This window comes from Lissotriton vulgaris, chromosome 1_1 (genome assembly GCF_964263255.1).
Source record: "Lissotriton vulgaris chromosome 1_1, aLisVul1.2, whole genome shotgun sequence".
NCBI classification, from domain to species: domain Eukaryota; kingdom Metazoa; phylum Chordata; class Amphibia; order Caudata; family Salamandridae; genus Lissotriton; species Lissotriton vulgaris.
Genome location: NC_141685.1, coordinates 76,174,850 through 76,193,376, shown reverse-complemented (window position 1 = coordinate 76,193,376; position 18,527 = coordinate 76,174,850). Strand labels below are relative to the sequence as shown.

Below are 18,527 nucleotides of genomic sequence, written 5' to 3'. Positions count from 1 at the left end.
CCCCCCACCCCCACCCCAATACCTCAAAAAACGATGAAGTACCTGTCGCGGCATACGGTAGTTTAGGCGCCAAACGGAGCACCAAAAGGTAGGTATGCCAATGGATCCCACTCAACCCTTAAGGACTAACCTAGTACACACCCCAAAACAAGAGCCTCCCCAACCCCAACAGCAGGAGGCAGCCCACGGAACATACCCCCCCCCCCACCCCCAAAATGAGCATCAGCAATAGCAGTACAAATATAGTGCAATAGTCCACCAGAGTCCTAGTGAGGCCCGTAAAGGTCAATCAATACTGCACCAGACCCAGCCCGGGCCGTTGAGCTGCAATCCGCCGTCACAGCAGGTGGTCCCAATCGAGAGACAGAAGGCAAGGGTCAGCCATGGGGAGTCACGACCCCCCGCCGGATGGATCCGTCTCAGGCTGAGTATCACCCAGGAGAGGGTCTCGAGACAAGGATCGCCGCCTCGCCCGGGACTTACGTTGCCGCTTCCCTTTGGCACGCTGGTCGTCCCGCTCCTGGGAAGAGCTACGGGAGGCACCGGAGTGGAGCCCCGGCTGAACATGTGGGCGAAGCCGGACCGCCTCATCGGTCCAGGCAAAGACGGCCTCCGGGGTATCGAAGAAGTGAGTCTTCGAGTTGAAGATGACCCGAAGGCGGGCCGGATACAACAGGGAGTACTGTAGCTTCAGACCCCGGAGCCGGGCCTTGGCCGCTAGAAAGGAATGCCGCTGCTGTTGGACCAACTTAGTATAGTCAGGGAAAATCAAGATTTTGCAGTTGTCGAACAGTAGAGTGTCCTTGAGCCTCGCCTCCCGAAGGATGACATCTCTGTCATGATAGTTCAGGATCCGGGCTATGATCGGGCGAGGCCTCTCTCCAGTCGGGGGCTTCTGAATCAGGGCCCGATGGGCACGTTCCACCACAAAACAGTTAGATAAAACGTCCGGAGGCAACCAGCTCTCCAGCCACCGGGAGAGGAAAACGTCCATGGGCCCCTTCTCGCAGTCCTCCGGAAAGCCCACAAAGCGGAGGTTATTGCGCCGCGCCCGTCCTTCTGCGTCCTCCACCCGGAGCGCCAGGCCCCGTTGCGTCTGTTCCAAGTCGGCGACCCTCTTCTTTAGGGCATCGACATCACCCTCCACCGTCGTGACCCGGGTTTCGGTCTCCGTGATGCGGGCCACCGCGTTGCGGAGATCCTGGCGCAGCAACATTACGTCGGCGCCCACCGCTCCGATCTTCGCGTCCAACATGTCTCTGGATTGAGTGATGGCCGTGAGCAATGTAGCATTGTCCGGGCCTGCCGGTTGGCTCCCCCCGGACGCTCCAGCACCGTTCCCCGGGCCAGTGAATTTGTCGATGGGCCCCTTCGTGGCCACGGTGGGGCCGCCGCGGCCCCGCGTCATGGCCGCCGATGAGATGGGCCGGAGGAGGGGCTCCGCCGCGGGGCACCTCGCCGAGGCAGGCAGCCGGAGGGACGGACTCGGACGTGGGTCGTCCCGCGTCGCCGGGAAGGAATGCAGACCCCGGAGTGATGAAAGTCTCTCCCCGCCTCCGCGGCGCCAGGTCCACCAAGCCCGGGCCCCACACCGGAACCTTCGTGCCGGGCAGCCTCGGCCCCGCTAGACAGGGCAATCAGGATACGTCGTGGGTCCCCTCCACAGGCGCGCTGGAACCTTCTCCTTACAGGGCACGGTCACGAGCCCCTGAGTCCGGCTCCGGTGACTCCGCCCCAATAGGCCACGCTGAGATGGCTGAGGCCCCGTCGGCCACCAGCGGGCGAATGGAAAATCGAGGCCCCGGCTCGCCACACGGCAAGTAGGCCCAGGATGGACGGCCCTCGGTGGTCGCGCCAGAGGGCACCTGGAGCTCCAAGAAGCACACCACCGGGATCCTCTGGACTCCAGCAAACTCCCACACTAGCTGAGACGGGGAAGGAGGAGGTAGGGCCAGGATAAATCAGCGGATAAGGAACGGGCTGGCAGGAGCTCTACAGAGCCGCGTCCGCCATCTTCGCCCTCGAAGCCACGCCCCAAAATGAATGGCTTTTTAAGGTGTTTTTAACAGGTTTTATGCACTTTTATGGTATCTTTTTAAGTGCCGAATAAAGAAATATTTGATTTGATTTGATTTACCGCATTTAAAAGGTTGATGAACCGCCGTTTTGGCGTGTCCGGGTTCCGAGGGTGGTCCTGTGTGGGTGCCATTTTGAGTTGGGCTCAGCTTTCCAGCTACGGGCGCCATCTTGGAGCGTCCTCGAGCTCGCGCTGGGATTAGTTGGCCTATTTAAGGCGGATCTACCCTTCCAGCTTCCCTGACAGGTACTAGCACTGCTGCGCACGCGCTGCTGCTGGCGCTTCTCTATTTTAAAATACCCTCGTTTTGTATTTGATTTGATTGCTCATTTTGTCACTTTTCCCCTGCTTTTAGCGGGATTTGTCTGGGTGTGGCTCCCCCTCCCTCTTACCGCATTTAAAAGGTTGCTGCACCGCCGTTTTGGCGGGTCCGGGTTCCGAGGGTGGTCCTGTGTGGGTGCCATTTTGAGTTGGGCTCAGCTTTCCAGCTACGGGCGCCATCTTGGAGCGTCCTCGCGCTCGCGCTGGGATTGGTTGGCCTATTTAAGGCGGATCTACCCTTCCAGCTTCCCTGACCGGTACTAGCACTGCTGCGCACGCGCTGCTGCTGGCGCTTCTCTATTTTAAAATACCCTCGTTTTGTATTTGATTTGATTGCTCATTTTTTCACTTTTCCCCTGCTTTTAGCGGGATTTGGCTGGGTGTGGCCCCCTCCCTCTTACCGCATTTAAAAGGTTGCTGCACCGCCGTTTTGGCGGGTACGGGTTCCGAGGGTGGTCCTGTGTGGGTGCCATTTTGAGTTGGGCTCAGCTTTCCAGCTACGGGCGCCATCTTGGAGCGTCCTCGCGCTCGCGCTGGGATTGGTTGGCCTATTTAAGGCGGATCTACCCTTCCAGCTTCCCTGACAGGTACTAGCACTGCTGCGCACGCGCTGCTGCTGGCGCTTCTCTATTTTAAAATACCCTCGTTTTGTATTTGATTTGATTGCTCATTTTGTCACTTTTCCCCTGCTTTTAGCGGGATTTGGCTGGTTGTGGCCCCCCCTCCCTCTTACCGCATTTAAAAGGTTGCTGCACCGCCGTTTTGGCGGGTCCGGGTTCCGAGGGTGGTCCTGTGTGGGTGCCATTTTCAGTTGGGCTCAGCTTTCCAGCTACGGGCGCCATCTTGGAGCGTCCTCGCGCTCGCGCTGGGATTGGTTGGCCTATTTAAAGCTCTCCTCTTCCGCGCAGCGGGACGCGCAGGTGGGACGCCCTCGCTTAGCCTGAGTCGTGCCAGAGTCCTGCCCGTCTGCGCCCGTCAGCGACGAGGAAGCGCGAGACGTGGTAGGGCTCGGCTCTTCTTTGCTGTCACTTCCATCTGGCACGCCTTATTAATGCCTCATTACTCCCGGGCAGAGTTGATATCTATTGGGGACAGGGCTGGGGTATGCTCATGTCATCCTGTGGGCCCCTTATCTGGCCCATATGTCTGTGCCTGTAAGGCCTGGTCTTTAGCAAGCCCGTCCATGATCCATTCTCTGGAGGGTGTCAACCAGATTCAACATAATATCAATGCAGACCAGGGCCTCCGGATCTGGAGTTTGAATGTGAGGTCACTGGTCAAACATCACCAGTTTATTCATGACCTTATTGCAAAAGACAATCCTGATCTCTTTTTACTTACTGAAACCTGGCTTCAGGACTCAGATGCCGCTATCCTAAATTTTGCTTTCCCTCCGAATTATACGGTGTTCACGTTAAATCGGACTACGAGAGGAGGTGGCATTGCCATGGCAGTCAAATCCTGCTTTCCTGCGGAATGGAAAGCTCTCGGGCTGCCCGCATGTGAAAGCGCCCTTTTCAAAATTGCTTTTAGTCACCACTTTACGTTTAGCGGTATGCTCATCTATCGCCCACCTGGCAATGATTCTGTCTTCAAGTCCGCTCTTGCCGATATGGTAAGCTCCTTAGCGCTCGGCTGTGCGAATTTCAACATCATGGGTGATCTTAATACCCATTTTGATAATAGATCGTCCACAGCCGTTAACACCTTGCTCGCGGATCTGGAAGCTCTTCAACTTGTCCAGCTTGTTACCCTTCCCACTCACACTGGAGGCCATATTCTTGACCCCTTTTTTTCCACTCTTGTGAGGGTGAAAGTGTCTGAACCGTTGTTGATGGGATGGACGGACCATTTGCTGGTGGAAGCCTTTTGCCCGATCCACGATAAACCATTTAAACCTGTGGATAGGCCTATTTTTATAAGGCACTGGCACAAACTCAAACTTGAAGAGTTCTATAGGCTGCTGGAGCAGAAACCCCTAGGCGCTTTTTTGGATGTGGATCATGGTTACCAGCTGTTTTGCTCATGGATTTCAGATGCTCTTGACTCTCTTATACCCATGCGCTGGTCGAAAGGTCATCTGAAGGTACCCAGCCCATGGTATAATGAGTCCCTTGCCGAGCTAAAAAAAACTTGCCGGAAGGCAGAGAGGGATTGGAGACGATCTTATGATCCTGCCCTGAAAACCCTGTATTTCGCCAAACTTAAGCTCTATCATAGGGTAATCTGCAAAACACGAGCCGCATTCTATGCGCAGGAATTTCTAGCCAGCACCAATCCATCTAAACTAATATTCAAGGTTTTGAAAGACCTCATGAAGAAAAGAGCTACCTCGGCTGAGATCTGCACTGACTCCCATTGCGAGAATTTGGCAACTTTCTTCTTGGAGAAAGTGCAGAAAATATACCGAGGTTTCGATACTTGTCGGCCGGATCCAGAGCTACTTGACCCTAATCTTCTGGGGTATGAGACGCTGACCTCTCTACCGGATTTGTCCACTGAGGCTTTTGACAAACTTAGCCTCAGCGTTAAATCAGGCTCTCCTCTGGACCCGCTGAAGCCAGCTCTTATTAGTACTCTTTCTCCGCTGTGCCAAGCTCCCATACTTAATCTTATCAACATGTCATTGTCAACTGGAACTGTTCCTTCTTCATGGAAGCAGGCGGTAGTCACTCCTATTCTAAAAAAGGCAAATTCTGATCCTCTTTTGCCAGAAAACTACCGCCCCATATCTTTATTGCCTTGGGTGGCTAAAGTTACCGAAGCCCATGTAAACTCGATCTTGTCCGAACATCTGGCCTGTAATCAGATACTGGATTCCAGCCAGAATGGCTTCCGGCCAGAACACAGTACCGAGACTGCTTTGCTCTTTATTATCGAGCATTTACGCCTGGTGCTTGACTCCGGACGTACAGCAGCGCTCCTGCTATTAGATCTGAGCGCTGCTTTCGATACTGTGTCCCACCAGATACTGATTCAACGCCTAGAGGAAGCTGGAGTAGCAGGCACCCCCTCCAGTGGTTTCGATCCTTTCTCTCAGATCGAACCTTTAAAGTGGCAATTCCACCCTGCCAATCCACCATCTATCCCTTGGACCTGGGGGTCCCACAGGGTTCTTCATTAAGCCCCACATTGTTCAATCTCTATGTGAAACCGCTAGCTGCAGTCGTCAAACAGTGGGGTCTGACGATGACCTCATATGCAGACGATACGCAGCTGGCGGTGACACTTAGTGGAGACCCTGAAGTGGAGGCCCCCAAATTCCGAGCTGGACTTGTGGCAGTAGCGAGTTGGCTTCGTACCAATTGTCTGCAGCTAAATGCCACCAAAACCGAGGTGCTGGTCCTAGGGAAACATGTCGAGCTTTGGGGAAACCAGTGGTGGCCTCCAGAGCTGGGCATTATCCCTATCCCAGCTTCTGGAGTGAAAAACCTAGGTATTTGGCTGGATCCTGTTGATAGGGGTAAACCAGGCTGAGGCATCCAAGCTACAAAGGGTTCAAAATGCCGCGGCGCGAGCCATCGTGGGTCTTCCCAGACATTGTTCTGTGTCAGGTACCATCTCGGCCCTACATTGGCTTCCGGTCAGACAGCGGATCAAGTTTAAGGCGCTCTGTCTGGCCTTTAAAATCATGAAATTTTCCTCACCACCGGCACTGTCCAACCTGCTCACTCCCTACATCCCTCCGAGATCATTAAGATCTGAGGCTCTTCACCTAGCAGTCTGCCCCCGTTTTAAACTTAGCAGAATGGGTGGCCGCTCTTACCGCGTGCTTGCGGCGGGTTTGTGGAACTCGCTCCCGGTACACATTCGAGCCCTGAATGATCTGTCCACCTTCAGACGTGCAATCAAAACTTTTCTGTTTCCCGCTTCCGAGTAGTCGCCATTTTCTTCTTTTCTCTTTGTGTGTTATGTTATAGTACCTGTCTAGCGCCAGGACGCCCCTTGGCTGGGGCATCTGTGCGCTATAAAAATATAAATAATATAACATAACAAATAACATATAGGGACATCTGGAACAAAAGATAAATTGTATGTGAATGGAGTGAAAACACCGGTCAAGTGCAGAAGAATGAAGGTAAGGATACTCAAACTGGACCCAGCCGGGTACTCAGTGTAAGGAAAGCAGGAGGGGCTGGCAATAGTAGATGAGGCAGGGCAGATGTTTGCGCCTGTAGCACAGCAACGGAGATGATATCCGAACAAGGTCTTCGAATGCTTGGCAGTTATGCAGAGACGATGATTTAAAACCGGGAACAGGATGTTTCCTGGCTCTTGATTATCTTCAGAGTTAATCTGTAGAACGCCGCGTGCAGCCGCTACGCGTCTCCTCTGCCGCGGCTATGATGGTAGTCCTGTGAGCTCAGAATATAAAAGGAAATGTAGGCACCAAAAACAACCTTGGAGGAAGAGTTATAGCCTAGAGGAAAAAAATTAATCAAAACTATAATAATAGATTATAAAACTATAGTTCTGTTGACTAAAACTACAGATAAAAGCAGAGCAGCTGAAAACTCAAGTAAGGAGTTGTTCAACACTGTTAAATCCCTTTCATCCTCAGGTAAAAAAAATGTAGCGACTCCCAAAACAGACCCCACCCAACTCGTTTATCTGGATATGATCAATTGTTTTCAACCACATTTGTGGTCAAATTCCTTTGTGTCTTTGCAACTCGCAGTTAGGTAGGCGAGGCTCCTTTCACTCATCATCCTGATTACACTTTGCAGTGAATCCCTGACACCATTTTGTGAGTTTGTAAAACCTTGAAAAACACTTATTTGTGGTTGCAAAATTCCCTCTCTTGAGCTGATGTTACTTTTTATTTTACTGTGTACAAGGTTTAAGCTAAGCTCAATACATGGTCATCTGTAATCACATGGGCCCTGTCAGGTGACACTTCGCATGATGAGCTAGAAGTTCAAACGGGCATCTGTACAGCAGAACTGTGAATGAAAAGTGGCTTAGGATATAAATACTTACCCTTTCATTGTACATTTAAGCATTTAAGCACAAAACAGTCCTTGAAATATCGGGATCAATTTAAGGGAAAACACTGTGTGCTAAGAAAATGTTTAAAAACAACGGAAAGTTGATGATCCTCTTTAATACCTTCTCATACCAGTTTTTTTCCAGAAGAGAACTCTGTTAATTCTATCAAATGTACTATACCACAAGGAATAAGACATGTATGTATCTTTACCAGATACCTTTGTCAGTAAAATACCTGAAATTATTGGATATAAAATGTTGCATGTATTACTTATATGAGAGAAATGAAAATGTTCGATATAATTAGAACTTTTTTAAAGATTATAGAAGCGCTATAATAAGTTTTTTGTACATTAACCCCAATTTATTTCTCTACAATAACCACCTCTCTCATATCAAAATTGTGCTTGTTATAGTGAGAAAGCTAAATGATCTAGGAGAAATCGGGAACTGCGTGTCAGTATTTTCCTTAGGGAGCTTCAAGCTAGAGAGTGAAAACACTTTTGTAGAATTCCCCAAAAATTGTGATTAAGATATTTCAATATGTTTGACAAAAAGAATAGTTATATTTCATGATAATATTAAAATGGGAAATAAAATAACAGGAATAAATATTTACATCACAAGACAAAACTATTGGAGACTAAGGGCCTGATTTGGATCTCCGCAGACAGGTAACTGTGTCCCGTCAGCCGAAATATAAATTCCTTTTGTCCTATGAGAATATTATTCCTGCAGATGGGATATCCGTCACCAGTGTGATGGAGTAAACCATCCGCCCAGACCTAAATCAGGCCCTAAATCTCAGAAATATAAAATATATTAAACCTCCATCACTATTAATCCATTTGGTCAAAGTGGTTGATTTTGGGGTCAGCAGACTACCCTTTCTGTGATAGCTTTTAGATAAGGGAATCTTTCATTTTTTTAAATGCAACCCATTTCTCTTTCACATTCACAAAGGTCCCCTTGGGGCTCCTTCCCATTTGCAAATGGATTACCGCCTCCTATTAATAGTTTGAAAAGGGGCACAAAACTTAATACATATCATCAGTATGTATAAAAGTATTCAGAAGTGGCACAATTAATATCCCCTTCGAAATTCTGAATCGTTAAATTGGCTAACTATATTTCAAAAGGGGTTTTAGCATTTACAAACCATGTGAATTACTAAGTTGAGCGTAACCTGTGCACCTATCTATTTAATGTTAATTTTGCTTCAGTTCAATTGAAAACCATCTCACATAACTCTGACACAATACTTCTTTAAATACAGGATTTCTTACATCAAGCTTTAATGTTTTGTTAAATATAATTCCAAATGTTGTCTCTCTATACAGAAAAGTAGATAATCTGTCTCTGGACCTTAGGCATAAAATAGGATGTAATCATATGTTTTAGATACATTATCTGATTTTTCGAAACCAGTATAATAAACATACTCAATCCTTTTAGATTTTATCTGTCAGTTCTGGTTTCTATTGCAGACAATAATCTAGATTTACACCAAGAATCAATTCCACCCATGCCTTCTAAAAGCTATTTATCATTGATCTCAATTATTATTATCAGAAATAAAACTGTAATAGAACTGATTTGATAGATGGACCTTCAAGTATTATGCTCAGTCAGTTTATGGAACGAAATATGGAGTTACGGTCTGAATACCTTAGATCCACAAGCATTGCCTGACCACTGTATTTTACATCAATAGATTATTTATCAGCACATATTCTTTGATTTCAATTAACTCATCTCCTAATTCACTCTTGTGCTGGGTCTGTTAGAAATATTTTCAATAGGATATTTACATTCCCAAAAGATAAGAAACTCTGGTTTCAAGTCTGGTCAAACCTTAATAAATGCAACACCTAAATATGCCCTTCTGTGTCCTTATGTTTTATTGTGCCGTATGATTCAGAAATGGCTTGTTTTCCCTTTCGGAGGTAACATTTTAAACATATTTTTTGTTGTTGCCATCCGAAACATTATCACTGTTTGGGAAAATACCAATAAGTGTTCCTGTGATGCTTGTTGAAAAGGGAAGTGTCTAATCACAAAGTGAATTGAATCCAAGTTTATAACTTAATTACTGGTTTTGAAAAAGATATGATGTTGAACCCTATGAGGCATTTCCTCTCCAGAAAGTTTAATGACAGTAATCAAAAGTCAAATAACGCTGATGAAGTCAAAAAGCTTCCTTGAATATTCTAATTGAATTTTAATTACAACATAAAATGTTTATTGCTTACGATATTTCTTAGTATTTTAATTTTTGTGCTATATTACGTAAGATAAATTATTATCATTTGTTTTTCTATATGTAAGAAGCATTACATAAATGAAATCCCTGTATCCCACCTTCTTTCTTTTCATAAACATTTCCATTGTTAAACTTTTCAGGTTGCCTGATATTAAGAATTTTGCTCTTCATAACTATGCTGTGTTACAGAATGCTATGTTACAATATGTTGAATTTTATGTACCACGTTTGTTTATAATATGTATGGCAGCTCATGTTTAGTTATGATTTATTAATTAGCTTATGTTTATTAGGTTTTATTATTAAATAAAAATTGAAACGTACAAAATGAAAAGTGATATCTATTTACAACTGCAGCATTTTTGTATTGTATGGGTGTTCTCAAACATTTTCCCAGGGGCCAAAAATATGGTCTGCGGGGGGACGGAGGGCCACATTGGCATCAGCAGGGAGAGTCGGGCAGGGCATTTGAAGTATACATAAGGTTGGAAGTAGGGGGAACAAAGCATGTACATTGTGTGGACTGTGACCAATGGAGGTTTTGAGGGCATACCATACTGCCCTCTAAAGTAATCCCCTACTGTTTAGAAGAAACATAGGTTTGACAGTGCTCTGTTGTGCTGCATCTCAGTTGCTATCCCTGTACTGGACCCTGAAGTAAGCCTTCTCTGCCTGCTAGTGCTACGTTTGGTGAATTAAGGAATGAATTACACAAGAACTGATGGACTACATCCACCTTCTTGAATAGAACATTGTTCATTTTGAGAGTGCATGGGTGAACCCTCAAACGCTGAGGATCCAGTCCTAATTTAGCTGTTTTAGGAGCATTTCCTGAAGGTTGTAAATTCTGATAATCTGTTGGTGAACCCTCAAAAGCTGCAATACCGATAGATACATCCAACGGCAGATTTCTCACCTTTAGAATATTCCTCAACATCAGACTTGATCTTGAAAATCTTCAGCAGTACCTCTGCGTGCCTGTAGGTGGCACCATGCAGCTCTGCACCAATGTTGTTCCACTCCCGAGGGGTCATAATAGTAAGGAGTAACTGTGTCCAGGAATTTATTTAATAAAACATTTGAATATATTACTCTTAAATTCTTAATGCATTTGTAGTCCGGTAAACCAGACTGAGGGCCTGATAAAGATTGTGGCAGGCAGGGTTACTCTCTCACAAACGTGAGGGATATCCCTTTCGCCAAATTACAATTCTATAGAATATAATGGGACTGTAATTTGGCAGACTGGATATCCGTCAAGTTTTTCACAGAGTAATCCTGTCTGTCTAGATCCTATTCAGGCCCTGAGTGAGTGGGAGGGGTAATAAGATGTGAAAAGGTAATGAGATGTGCCTGTGAGTAACCGTTCAATACACAGACTTTCTATCCTTAAGAGTCTTACATAGACCCATTGAGTGCACTGCCAATGGAAAGACGCTACATACCCTGCATTACTTCTCCTTTAAATTACATATGTGCTTTATAACAATCACTACAAAAAACATGTTTTGTAAACACTGGAAAAACATAGGTTTTGTCTATTATGGGGGACAGGCAGCTGAGAAACACTGATAAGCACTGAATTCAAAAGGTTTGTAAAACACCACTGGCATCCACCATAAATAAACACTGTAAACAGGACAGCCAATCACATGAATGACCTGATGGATTTTGTGATTGTTGGGCAAGATGAGTTTCATGGTTCCCAGATTGATGATCTGTGAAATTGTGTAAGAACTCGAATCATGGGGGAGAGATGGAGGATAAGGACCAAGACGTAGAGATCGTACATTTGGAAAGGGGATCTGTATCTCTTGTTGGTGCCATCCGCCCAAACCTCGGACCAAATACTTTGACGAGATTTTGAAATTCCTCTGACTTTTGCCCTAGAACTGTAACCTTCTATGCCATGAGGAGGTGTTACTCCTCCAGGACTAGATGGTGATCCACCTACGGGTCCCTCAGAATGTGTTGTCTCTCTGGCAGATGGATTAGAAATTCCCAAGAAAGTTCCATCATCACTGAAAACCAGACTTGCGCTCTCCAAATCACCACCTGGTTGGACTTCTGCCGCTGGTTTTGCATGGCCACTCCCATCAACATCATGAATGGGGGAAGAGCGTATCATCTTTCGCACTGCAGCCCTGTTGGAAGGCCTCCGTCGCCTCCGCTTGCGGATCGGGCATCCAACTGAAGGACTTAACTAGTTGAGATGAAAGGAAAAGAGCTCCACCAAGAAAAGCCTCCATATTCTCTGAAGCATCTGGCACACCTCCGGATGTAATTGCCATGTACTGAGATCCTGAAGGTGACAGGAATTCCGGTCGGCAACTTTGTTGGATTTTCCAGGAAGCTATTCCATAGTCAGCAAGATGTTTAGTTTCAGGCAGTAATGCCACAATCCTTTTGGCAGCTCCTCTTGCATCTTGGATCACGGGCACCCCAAGCAGTTGATGTACCTCACTGCAGAGATGCTGTCCATCTTCAGCAGCACCGAGCAACTCAGTTTGTCCTGCGTCTAACACTGGACCTCAAAGGTGCCTGCCAATAATTCCAGGCAGTTGATGTTCTATATTTGTTCTTTGGACGATCACTTTCCTCCTGTGGACACACTGCCACAACTGACCCCCTACCCGGTTTTGCTGGCATCAGATTAAATTACAATGTCCAGACAGGAACTGAAGATGGTTCTCCTATTCCAATCCTCCATCTGAGTCAACCACCTCCACTACCCCGACTAACACCTCTGCCCCCTCTGGAGCGCTGGAGCGATCAGAAGGGATGAAAATTACCAAACCTCGCAGAGTCCTGGTATTGCCCTTGCCAGGAGCCTTGTGCTTTTTTGGAGACATTGGAGCTAAAGCGGCCAAACGAGCGCCCCCTGCCACGTCCGGCTTTGACAAAAATCTTGAGGTAAAAAGTATGTTAATAGATGGCTGCACTTTATCCAAAGAGTTGAATGTGGCAGCAAATTTGCTAAGTTCCTTTATAAAAGAGTCCCAACACCCTTTGCGCAGTAGCCTGCTTCTGAAACCCCAAGCTTTGGATCCACTTTAATTAAGAGAGAACGCTGTCTCACCCACTGAGTGTGCACACTTTACGTTGCCCAACAGGATTACAGCTCTCTGGGCCCATCCAGACAGAGACATTGGAGATATAAGGTCCCCTGACTGATTGGCTTCTTTAGCCGTATCTAAGATGTGTGTAATCGTTCCCATAAGATCCAATAACTTGTCTTGACATGACCACCACAAGCAAGCTATGCTTTTCTTTGGGTTCCTAAGATATATTTTGTCAAGCAAGTAACTGTGTGCTTGTCTAGCTCAGGAGTGAGGACCACCTTGCACTCCAGTGAGGACCACTTTGCCCTCCAGGGACGGAAGAGGACACTTCGCCCGCAGGAATCCCCTGGTAATGGTTGGCTCCTAAGGAGCTGGGGGGGGGGGGGGGGGGGGGGGGGGGGGGGGAGGCAGAACAAAGGGGGCCAGTAGGATGGCCTTTCTGAGGCGTTCAAAAGCGTCTATATCAAACCCCTGCCCCCCCCCCCCCAGTCTGCAGGGCGCTTACTGTGGTGTCTCTCTTCGAGCTTTACAATCTTTCTTCCTAGGGGTGCCAAGGATACAGCGTGCTGTATCGAACCATTTCGGTCACTGCACTGTGTATTACTGACCCCAGATAGGGTGTAGAGACTTCCAGGCTGTATAAGGGGCACAGCAATGTGACGCTCTCAGAGCCTGAGACGTGCCTCTGTCCCCTACGAGCGTCCTCTCGTGGCCGGAGCACAGTACCGCACACATACAGCCCCTTCAAAGTTTGATAGATGTGTGAGGAGTGCTGAGACGTGCCTCGGTCCCCTATGATCGCCCTCTAGTGGCCGCTGTGCAGCACCACACACAATGCATCCCCGTCAAGGTTTGAAAGGAGTGCTAAAATGACCCTCGGGCCCCTAAGACCACCCTCTAGTGACCGGTGTGCAGCATCACACCCATGCAGCCCCTTCAAAGTTTGAAAGCCGCGTGAGGAGCACTGAGACGTGTCTCGGTCCCCTATGAGTGCCCTTTAGTGGCCTGTGCACAGCACCACACACATGAAGCCCTGTCACGGTGATTCGCGCTCTGTTGCGTGCTTATCTAGGTTCCTGATCGATACTGTGACCTTATGCCCCTATTCGGCTATAAATCCATTTAGTCCCTATATTGGCATAACCGTTCAAGTGCGATTTTCTGAAAAGTCATCTCTGGCCTCACACGAACAGAGCCACATTCCAGCATGACTCTCTGCTACTTCCTTTGCGACCAATTAGTGCAATGACAGAGCAGTAGTCACTATCTGATATTCCTAGATAACACTCTGAGTTCTTCAACAAGATAAAAACTCAGCAAACCTGGAAATCCCCGCTTGCTATGTTTTGATTAGTAATGGAACTCTAATGAGCAACTGATAACTGTCACTTCCTAGTGACATCTTTAATTGACGTCTTATGTCCAGCAAACTTGCGTCAAACCCGGCACCTGTCAGGTATAAATATTACCAACGTTGCCTTAAGCAATGAGAGAGCTGTGAGCTGCAAGCTACTGTTGCTGATGCTGGCTGCCTGCATGACCCTGTGTTGGTAAAAACTAGCACTCTGTCGCTGCAGCCTGCTATCCTGTGGTGGTGAAGCTACTGATTACCATTATCGCCGCTACAGCGCGACCTATGGTGCAGTACGCTTGAGGAGCCGTGCAGCCGTCCTCTGCGAAGACATCCAGCCCAGCTGCCCGCGGACGCTGTCACCCCTCCTTCCTCGACGCGCTGAGAGAAGCCGCTGCCTTTCTCGTGCAGAGAAATCCAGTCCCGGCGCTTCCAGTTTACCCTCGCGGGTGACTGGGATATCGAGAGAGACCCCTGAAGGAGATACCAATCCTCCATCATTCTATTCAGAGGTATGGTGTTGACTAAACCCTTAGACGAGAATTCTTGAAACAAACCTTGGCAAAACCAACTTAACTTAAGCTACTTACTTACTCCCCCTTCTCACGTGTTAGGCTTAGGTCAGGCACACTGGGGTAGGCTTAGTTAGAAGCACCAGTTGAGTATGTTAGCCTAATGTATATATGACTGTATATATGTTTTATTACTTTTAAACCATTGTATGGCTAAGAAACCATATCAATGCTTTTACAGTTCTATTTCGCAATACTTATCTTACTGTACGTACTTTTTATAATAACAGTTATTGCAATTGTGGCAATACATTTCTCTTGTACGAGAAGAAAGACTGTTCAATAAATGTTAACCCTTTATTGATAAACGCCCATCTCTCTATTCTCTACATACTGTGAAAGTAAACTGCACTAGACTGACTGAGTGAAATCTATGTCTATTGTTTCACACGACCCTAGAGATCGACTCTTGATCTGAGGAGCAAAGTTGTCATGTTGCACGGTTGTTGGAAAGCTGAATCCCTTCTTGTCTGTGCCAAGGAAGCTGATCACTTCCTATGCAGAGAAGAAAGTTTCCAGTGACCTCTGAGCTAGTTGGTAACACAACCCAATTAAGTTTAGCATAGTCAGTGGAGGCCTGGAATATAAGCAGTTCCACGTCGATACTACTGTTTATGTTATTCCAATGCGCAGGGCCTAGTGGGAAACTAGGAACTACACTACAGCTCCAGCAGCTGCCTATGAAAATAAAGGCAGCGTTAGAGCGCGCACAGCAAAAACTTAAAAATCACTATGTAGACACCAGCAAAATCACCAAGCATTTAACTATGAATTTAAGTGAGGAGACAATGAAACGCACTTAACTGATAAACAGAGATGATGGACTATATTTTATGGAGTGTTTAATGATTGGTTACAATGTTTTCTCATTCCCTAATGGTTTTCTAGGGAAGGTAGTTGTGTGTTAAAGGCTGCTGTATCAATTAAAGTGGAAAAAAAGATGAACTGAATCCTCGTCTCTGTTTCTGACATAGAATTTTTACCATTCTAAAAGGAAAGATATCGCTGCAGTCATCCCGATGACAGAAAAGATGAAACACAAATGAATGGATGAAATGCTTTACGAGGCTGAGCACTCTTAAGTAAGGAATCAAAGAAAGGTAAGAAGAAAGGAATAGAGAGAAACAGAAAAAACAATAAGAAAAGAGCAAAGAGTAAAATAAAGATAACTAAATAAGAGAAATAGATAGACGAACGATCGTAAAATGGCTGCGGTATATTATATTCAATGGCGCTTGTAATACGGTGGCCAGGATATCTGTCACTTTTGTGATGGAGAAACCCAACCACCGAACTCTAAATCAGGCTCTTAATACTTTGCAATGATGCTGCTGTTAACTATGCAACATTACTCATGACAAGGAGACATCTGGCCGTGCGTAACACACTTTTTATAATTACAAGGGCGTGAACACACTGAATGAACAACAAGTGTAGATTCAAATGCAGGGTTTGAATACACCTACACAAACACCCAGAGATTAAACCTGTACTCAACACACAATCCTCAGTAACAGGTAGATCATACAAAGAATGATGGACAAAATGAAGCAGACCTAGAGATACATGCATAACACAGACAAGATAGGTCTTGATTTAGTGTTTGGTGAACTGGGTACTCCTTCGCAAACGTAGTGGAGTACCCTGTCCGACAAACTGATGGTCTGCCTGACCTAATGCAAGTCAGCTGGATTGTTGTGCGTCCAGCTTGACTGTGGTGCCGTAAGTGTAAATACATCGGACTGCTGAGCCTCTTTAGATCAGGCAATCTGATGGATTTTTCTCTCATTTGGGACCACCAGGGACACCCCGTTAGTGCTGAACAGAAAAAATGAACCCCTCTCCCTGGAAGAAAATGAATCCAGGTTAAAACTCCCAGGGTGTGAGGGTGATTAGTTATTTGTTTATAAAAACAATCTCCTGCTTTGGGAGCTTGTTTTTGAAAAAAAAGCAAAAGTTGGTTAATTGCCGCCTTAAACATGGCAGCCACTAACCAATCTTATGGTGCCTTCAGAGGAGGAGGCACAAGGGCTGTGGCTCTGCTGAAGGTACAGAGCACCGCAGAGCCAGCGGAAATCTTTAAACAAGGCTGGCGGCCCTTTGGACTTAAGATCAGACCCAGAGTCTGGATAATTGATAAGTAGAGGTGTGGAGAAAAGAGAAAAAGGTCATTAGATTGCTGCCTGTATGTGATTTATTGTATATGACAAGAAGCTGATGTGCCCCTTACCTTAACACTGACTATTTATAGGAAAATTGCTATGTATGCTGCATTTGTTTGTTTCTCCAAATTCAGCCAAACAAGTTACTGGTTATGTTAACTCATGTCATACAGGACAAAAAATTGAGGTTAAAATAAACATCCTGTTGTCTAGAAACATGCAAGGACCAAACGCCTTAGCCTGACAGATTGTAATAAAAGTACCTTGCTAGGGTTTGTGTTCAATCCAGTTCATTCCAGTTCAGGGACCACAGTGTAGGCAGGAGCTACTGGGTTGAGATAATTTTCCTTTGATGTCCCGAGACCTGTCCTAGAGTGGCTGTGTGTAACACGGGCGGGAAGAATTGGCAACAAGCGGGTGCGAGTAACTGTAAATTGATACTCGTATAGCGCACTACTCACCCGCAAGGGTCTCAAGGCGCTTGTACAAATACCGCTGTGGAACCCGTCCTGGCTTTCCCTGTGAGGCGTCCACTCCTGGGCACCCCCAGGGTGAAGGCCAGGCATCCTTAGCGTTGTGGGGGCCGTTGTGGAGATTAAGCAAGCTATTGCCCAGAGTTGCAGAGTGGGACTCTATGATTAGAATTGAACCCTGGTCCCGGGCTAGACCTCTGCATCAGGGTCTGCCGCTCTAACCATTGAGCCACACTTCTCCACTTCTAACTGGGGGTTTTATTTCAGATTGGATGGTGGAATACAGATAATCAGTGCAAGTAATGTGAAGGCGCCTGGGGGATCTGCTTCTACTGTGTTTCTTCTTCTTCTCTTTGGGTTTCTCCTTCCTGCGAAGACCTTCCGGGCTTCGTCTGGTCCGGGCCACTCCCTCTTCCTCCGTGGTGTAACCGCTCTGCAGCACCGCCCCGAAAAGGAAAGAATAACTGGTGAGGCACTATCCCTAGTAATATCTTCAGGGAAGGGTGTGAGGGAAACAAAAGACCCGGTGCAGCACTTCAGTCGGAATGTGAGGGGTAGTGCACAGGGATTCAAAACAAAGGGGAACACCGATTATGGGAGGGGAGACCCGGGGAAGGTAGTCGGACAGCTCCTCCTCCCCCACCAGCCCGCAATCCTCCCTCGTACCTGGCTTAGCCACACACCTCCCCTGGGTGAGTGGCTGGGCGACGCGTGGGGACGTTGGCCTCCTGGCTTCTCCTGCAACAGCTGGGCAGTATCTCCAGTCACCTCCGTTGTTCCGCTTCCTCCCCACGACCTCCGCGCCTCTGACCGCTCCTCCTTCCTCGACCTCCGCTCCTCTGACCGCTCCTCTCTCCACGTCCTCCGCTCTTCTTCCTCCGATGACTCCTCGATCTCCACACTCTGTTCTCCTCTTGACTCCGCAACTCCCACGCCAAACTCCCTCCGGGTGAACAAGCACACGCCACTGTGAGTGACTTCCGCATTTGACGGCACTCCGTCGGGATCAGGCTCCGCCCACTCATCGTGCTGCTCCGAGTTAAAGGGCCAGTACACGTTTTTGTCCTCTAGTGACGCTGCTTCGTAGTCCACAAAGCCCACAAAGCCCACAAAGTGAGTCCTGACAAACACCCCCCTCCCTGCTACACTGTGCAAGCCCTTTTTGCACTTGACTCTCAAGTTAGTGAGGGCGAGCAGTCTCAGAATTCTCAGCTTGGTAATGTAAGCTGCTTGAACTCAGAGCTGAACAATAAACCA

The 18,527-nt window shown here is 47.1% G+C and overlaps 1 protein-coding gene across 4 annotated transcripts in view; it reads left to right on the top strand.

Annotated features, from left to right (window-relative positions):
- The window catches only part of LOC147737386 (uncharacterized), a 117,472-nt gene that overhangs the window by 92,045 nt on the left and 6,900 nt on the right, over positions 1–18,527 (top strand). Inside the window, exon 4 of one of the 4 annotated variants that reach the window (XM_086928210.1) lies at positions 15,630–15,735. The exons of 2 other annotated variants lie outside the window; for them this stretch is intronic. The gene's annotated coding sequence lies outside the window, so the exon portion shown is untranslated. Of the gene's footprint in view, positions 1–15,609; positions 15,736–18,527 lie in introns of all 4 variants that reach the window. One more of the 4 variants, XM_086928281.1, reaches the window with a different exon arrangement.